This window comes from Brassica napus, chromosome A7 (assembly GCF_020379485.1).
Source record: "Brassica napus cultivar Da-Ae chromosome A7, Da-Ae, whole genome shotgun sequence".
Lineage (NCBI taxonomy): Eukaryota > Viridiplantae > Streptophyta > Magnoliopsida > Brassicales > Brassicaceae > Brassica > Brassica napus.
The window spans coordinates 2498118-2505676 of record NC_063440.1 but is presented as its reverse complement, the minus strand read 5'-3'; the positions used below and the strand labels follow the sequence as shown (position 1 = coordinate 2505676).

The 7559-nt window shown below is 30.4% G+C and overlaps 1 pseudogene; it reads right to left on the bottom strand.

Moving 5' to 3' along the window:
- Positions 1–340: 340 nt before the first annotated feature.
- Positions 341–6927, bottom strand: LOC106361228 (annotated as a pseudogene).
- Between the last annotated feature and the right edge of the window lie 632 nt (positions 6928–7559).

Here is a 7559-nt window from a genome sequence, read left to right as displayed (position 1 = left end):
CCAGGATCAACTCTGCCATTAACAATCAAAAGAAAAACAAAATTAAACAAGTTAAGTCGGTAATCACCAAATGAAACATGAGATATACGCTTAAGCTCATTACCTGTTTAGATGTACCCAAGCTTTGTCCATAATGTTGTGTTCGAACCTAAGTTGAAACCTTTTGTAACAAAACGAACTTATAACATAACACATAAGAGTCAGAGGATGTAATGATATAGCAAAAATTTTCAGAGCATGAAACGATACCAACCAAATCAAAAGATAACTGGAATAAAACAGGAAATCAAAGCAACCAACATATCAAAGCAACCAAGAAATTAAAGCAAAAAAGTAAAACTTCGATTTCAGCTTAACACCGACAGAGATGTCGAAATTGTGACTTCCTATACCTAAGAGATGTAGAACAGGAGTTGAATCGGAGCTGGGAGAAGCGGCGATGAAGGAGAGTGATGGAGATTCGAGGCGGAGATGGAGAATCAGAGATGGAGAATCGAGGCGGAGATGGAGAATCGAGGCGGAGATGGAGAACCGGAGATGGAGAATCGAGGCGGAGATGGAAATAGAGAGAGAACGAGAGAGAAGGAGATGGAGAATCCAGATTGATTTCTCTTAGAGTTTTGTCGAGAAAGGGGGAAAATGAGAGAGAAGAAAGGGAACCCCGATTAGAGAGAGGGAAAACATAAAATATTAGCTAATTTTTACTAAGTGTTTCGTGGAAAAGCTAATTTTAGCTTCCCGCTTAGCAAAACTCTATCATAGCATTTATATAATGCTAACCTATACTAAAAAAAAAATTCACTCATCAATGACAGCAGTTCAGTGAAACATGCTATAACAATGTGCTATGAATAGCAACTTTTTTGTAGTGTAATGATAATAACATGAAATGACTAGAGTCTGTTCTTTTTTCTTTGTAAAGTCGATGATATGATTCTAGTAAACAAGTTTTTTTCATTTAACATTTACACCAAAAAAGTATAGATATGATTCTAATAAACAACTTTTTTTTTCATTTAACATTTATACAAAAAAAGCATCTTTTTTTTTACAGAAGTAAACAATTTTTTTTACCGTGCTATTTTTTTTTTTTTTTGGAGGGAGGGGGAAGAGGTGTATTGGAATAAGAATTGTAAGAGATTTTAGAATTTTATTAAAATCTCATATCATTCAATGTATGATTTTAAGAGTTCTTTTCAAATCAGATGTTATTGAATTTAAGATTTGCGCACAGTCATTCAAATTTACTTGTAACTAAGTGGACTGTCCGTACGCATGTGCGGGCATTAACATTAATATTAAATTGATAATTACGTATTTATAACTATAAAATACTTATATTACATGTATGTGGTTAATATGAAAGATTCGATGTTACATATTAATATTTATACTATGTTCATATGAACAAAAAATACATTAGAACGTTTAGATTAAAAATTTCAGTGTTTCATATAAACAATATGAGTTATGAAAAATACAAAGTACCTTAAATCCATAAAGTAGATAAACCAGACCTTAAGACTAAGGCTTCAAGTTCTGTCTTGATTAAGGTAAAACCCACACATCATATAATATCATATTTCTCATGTCTTGAGCGTCAGATCATCATTAAGAGTGCTCTCGATTTTTTTAGCACCAACATCTTTCCAGTCTATTGAAAGCACTGTCCCATTAGATTCTACTTGTTGATTGTGCAAAACTGCAAAAGAGTCAATCAAAATGCCAAAACATTGTAATCTCCATGAGAGAAAAAAGACTAAATAGGAATATAGATAGATAGATAGATACTCACAAATGATTTGCTTTAGCACTCCTCATTTCCTCATCATAATTCAAATATATCTCACGGAAGAACTTGTTCAAAGCAGCGTCTCCTTCAAGCTTATCATCCTTCTATTCTTCTTCACTTCAGCTTCAAGCTTGTCATAGTCCTTTACTTTATTGGAAGAACGATAAGCCGATCTCATTGAAACCTCTGCACCATTACACAAACAAATAATATAAATTTTAAAATGTCAAGAGTTTGTGATTCAAACTTCTCATATCAGGTGAAACTAAATAAAAAGAAAAAAGAAAGTAGAAAACATGTTTAAGAAATTCGGGTCTGGCAAAATTGCTGGTTGTTTGCCATGTTCAAAAGAGGCCCATGTGATTATCTCGACTTTTAAAAGGCTTTTCTTAATTTTGGTTGATATTACTTCATATCTGCACTTCACTACTGCTATCTGAATACACACCGCAAGAAAAAAAAAGATCAATACAATGTGTACAACTCAGAACATGACATTGTTTGAGTTTAAAAAAACTGCTTGGTACTATCTAATAAAACGTATCATTTATATCTGATAAAATGTATCCTTTAGATACATAACTCTTTGAACTGCTTATAGGTTAAGCATGATTATTCTGTTAGTTCAAAATGTTAGAGTTCAAAAGGTTTAAAAGGACGGTTTGAGATGATACGCTTTCTCTCTTGGAACATCAGTCACAATACTCAGATGCAAAATCACTAACATAATTGACACAATTTACATAGAAGTGTTTATCACTGAGGTGTGTTCTGAGAATGCATTATGCTTCAAACGATCACATTTAACACTAATCTTAAAACATCAGAAAAATATAATTGAGAAAAAACAGATATTTCATGTATAACCCCAATAAAAAAATCAGCCATGAAATATAAAAGAAAGATTTGAATTACCTAAGATTTATTATCATTCGTTTCATTGTAACAGCATAGATGATTTACGGTTTCCTTCTCTAAGCCTTGAGTCAGAAAATATGTAATTCTAACAAAAATATTTAAAGATGTAAACAATCCCAAAATATAACAAATTATATAACGTCAATGAGTTTCAAAGTTTTTAAAAAGCTTTGAAATTACCTTTAGCTCTAAGACGTACCGAAGAGGATCACGTACAATAAATAAATTGCACTTGATTAGCATACACATCTTATATTATATTCTTGATAAAAGCTTTGAGATTACCTTTAGCTCTAAGACGTACCGAAGAGGATCACGTACAATAAATAAATTGCACTTGATTAGCATACACATCTTATATTATATTCTTGATAAGTGATTTAACTTTATAAAAAAAAGAATTACCTTTTTCGAAAGGGATGATCAGTTCCTGGATAAACATAGTCGTCTCTTTTTGTTAGTTAAATCCCACTATAAGGATTTAAATAATAGATAATAAGAAATGAATAAGAAATTTTAACATTAAAACCGCTCAACTAAGTTTGTTTTGGGTAAAAATCACAAACTGAGTATTTAACAAAAAACCCCATAAACTAACTTTATTTAATAAATTAAACTCTAATAGGTCATAATTACCATTACTACAAGTAAATCTTTAGTTTAGGGGTTTCTACACTAAGTAAACATAGTTGAAGAATTTTACCATTAAAAATAAAAAAATTCAAAATATTGTAATAGGAGGATAAATTTTCAAAATACATTTTATAAATTAATGTATAAGCTTCTATAAATGACTTAGAACCTCTTATAATAATTTAAAACATCTGATAAGCCAATATAAATAATTTTATAAATGTATTTATAATTTTATAAATGATTTATAAATCATGCACTGAATTATTAGACATTAATAGTTATTATGATACTTTATATACAAATACAATTCTTTCTATATGAAAATAAAATCATTATATCAATTCAAGTAAACATTTTTGTTTATTATTTTATGTAGTTTATAAATATATAAAAAATTGATCGCATTATTACTCTTTCATATTTCAACAATTAGTTACCATAAATAATTATCTCTAATATTATGTAGATTATTTGAAAAGTGTTAATTGAATTATCCTTTCCTTTTAGATATAATTATAATAAATAAAATTAAAAATCATCGGTCAGTCAAATTATAACAATTTGAAGAGTTCATTTATGATCAACACGTAATAAAAAATCACCTATGTGACTTCTCAATCGATATATGGTAGGATTTATATATTTTTAAATAATTTATTACATTATATATATAATTTTTAAATTCTGATAAATTTATTCTGTGAACAACGATAAATAATTTAAAAATCATATTAATAAACATGTTTGGATTTTGTAATATTTAAAATAGTTTTTATATAATTATATTCGAATACAATTCATCAGGTAGAGTATAAAACTATTATAACTATTAAAAGTAATAAATAAAAATTATTAATCTTTCTATAATTTCGAGAATTAGTTGCCATAAATTGTTATTTGTAATATTCTTTAGATTATATGATAAGTGATGTTAAATGTTTTTAGACTTATCTTAAATTTTTAGATCTAATATAAATAAATAAAAATTTAAAAAAAATCGACCAATCAAATTATAATAATTTTTTTTGAAATTTCACCTATGAGCGACACGTCACTAGACCTCACTAAAGTGACTTCTCTTTTAATATATAGGGGGATCTCCTTTTATTCAATTAATAAGTTGTAAAACTTATATAAATCCACTGTTATTCAACTCTAAACAATATCTTTAAAAAAAATTATGATTGAGATTTTAAGAGACTTGACATTTATTTTCCGTTAAAAAGAGCTTCCATAGAATACCACCTCCGTAGATGTTGGGGGTGTATTGAATCAAGGATTTTAGGAGATTTTGGAGTGTTTTAATTCTGGTAGAATTTAGGTGAGTTTTGAAGTTATTTGAGTGATTTTAGTAAAAATTAAAAAATAAAAAATGAAATCTATAGGTGTTTTGGTACAATATTTCTAAAAAATTCAATACACCCCCAACATCTATTGGAATAAGAATTGTAAGAGATTTTAGAATTTTATTAAAATCTCATATCATTCAATGTATGATTTTAAGAACTCTTTTCAAATCAAGTGTTATTGAATTTAGGATTTGCGCACAGTCATTCAAACTTACTTGTAATCTCCTTTTATTCAATTAATAAGTTGTATAACTTATATAAATCCAGTGTTATTCAACTCTAAACAATCTCATATTTTTATAAATATTTATGATATTCTATAAACAACTCTAAACTTACTTGTAATCTCCTTTTATAAATATTTATGATATTTTATATATTTTTATGAAAAAATATTTTTTTTCTAAAGAAAATTCTTTTTTTTTTTAATTTGTGGATTGGCAGTTATCCGCGACTTAAATTCGACTGACCCACATCCACCCTGCTTAAAATAATCTCGACCCACACCCGCGATTCAAAATTTTCAAATTGTTCGACCCACACCCGCCCCACGGCGGGTCAAACGGAGCGGAGCCTGCGAGCAATGATTAAAATTTCCAGCTCTACCAAGAAGCCATACTCTAGAGGTCAATCGGTGGTGCTACATTGGAGGTCATTCAAAAAAGCGAGCAGGAAAGCCTGATGTTTGTGATGCAGCTAGAGAAAATGCTGATCAGTAGAGAAACTTGATGCTATTATTGTCTTCTGCAAATAAGTGATGTTTGTTTTTCTATGATTTTGTACTTGTTACAGCAGCAAGTTTCTAATTCGTTGAGCAAATTGTAAGTCAGCTAGAATCACTGCAACCTAATCTCTTACCAGTGTAACCAACACAAGAACACCATTTTCGTCTCAGCAAGAAGTTTCAAGTTATTCACAGCAGCCATAGTAGTTCACAAGACTCATATAACACGATGCATAAGAACATTGCATAGTGAAAAAGCTATTGAGAAAAATACAGGAAGCTATATATCCCATATATGCTGCAAAATACAAGAAATCTATAGGTGGAATCTGCTACTCTTGAATTACATGACGCTCTGAACAGATCAATGAATACCATATCTAATCAAAAAGTTGTCCCTTACTCTCATATATGCTGCAAAATACAGGAAAAATATCCACAAGCATCACCACAGACATGATTCTTTTTAAGATTTGATAACATAAGCTCCCCCTCTCTATGTGCATATCTACTTTCTAAACTAGGCCAGAACGCAGCAATATCACCATGACGAATACTTCTAGAATCAACAAAGATCATTCCAGAACTGTATTTATGGTGAGTAGAAATCTGCATACCACATAATTGTACATGTGCCATGAACATGAGGTTAAATAACTCTTTGAAGTTGCTAATTCAGTTTCACCATTGATATCGATTCAGTGCTCAAAACAGAAAGAAATAAGCAAAGTATCGGACAAGAAACATGAATTGAAAAATAAGAACATTACAATCATCTTCGTCCACCCCTGCTATTATTCTCTATCCCTATTCTTCCACTATTCTTGATTGCCATAACTCGGCCTTTTTCAGAATTTATTAAAATGCAGATTTGGCGATAATGTTACAATATTTTACTTTAGAATTTATTAAAACGCAGATATGGCGTTCATCTTCCAGTTTAAATGCATATTAAATGTCGATTTTGAGGGTAAATCATGTTACAGTATTTTACTTTAGTGACACATTGTTAAAAAGAAGAGAAAATTGCCGATAAGGAACAAAACAACTATTGATTTGTCCCCTTAGAATTAAATCATAAATCTTTGTCCCTATAGAATAAACAATAGTGAATACCCTATTTTGTCATTTTATTTAATATGTAGTTACCATAAAAATCTAATTTTATTTTAATGAAATAGAAAGTAAAAGGAGTAAAAGCTTTTAAAAAAAAATAAAACCGTGTCGTCGTCTCCGACTCCTTTCTCAATTGAAGAAGATGCGATTTCGTTCGTCATCACCACCTTCTCGAGCTGTCCATCTAAGTTTGTCGGAGAGGTTAAAATCGTCGTCCCATCTCTCCGCGTCCTCCTTCTTTCATCGTCACATCTCTTCATCTTTCCTCTGTTATCTCCAACGTCGCCACATCCCTCCGTCCTTCCTTCCTTCCTCGTCACATCTCTTCGTCTTTCCTTTGAAATCGTCGTCACGATTAGATTCACATTGTTCTTCTTTTGCTCTTGCTTCATCTCGGTTCCCAAAAATCGAAGGTTAGGGTTTGGAAATCCCCTTTATTTTTTTTCTTTATTTTGTTCGTTTTGTGGTTTTGCATGTAGTAGATAGAGATTGCATTGTTTGAAAACACAATTCGATCCACGTTTATGGTTTTAATTTTAGTTTGTGGTTGAGTTGACTGTAGTTTGTTGTTGAGTTCGATTCAAGTTTTAAAACACAATCCGATCCGATTCACGTTTATAGTTCTCAATTCCAAATAGACTTGAAAAGACTAATTAGTTTGACATGTAAATAGATCGATTTTACATGTTGTTAATGTGATGGGTAGATTTGACTATGTTTCTTTGCCGTGTTGGACCATGCGTGCAGAGAAAAACACATATGCTAGTTGATTGTGATTGTTATGTGCTATTTTTGAATGTTTAATAGTTTGATTGTGAGATTGAGTTATATTTACTTTGGAATTGTGTTTGTATGTCCTTAAAGGAATGGCTAACGAGTTGAAGTTTATGATTTCATGTTTTATAGGAATGGCTTATCAGTTTCCAAAACGCACTCTTGAAGAAGGAGCTGAGACTCATATTGATAAGATTAACAACACCTGTAGACGTACGATTTTTGAAACGGTGAAGGGTGTTCTCAAGGA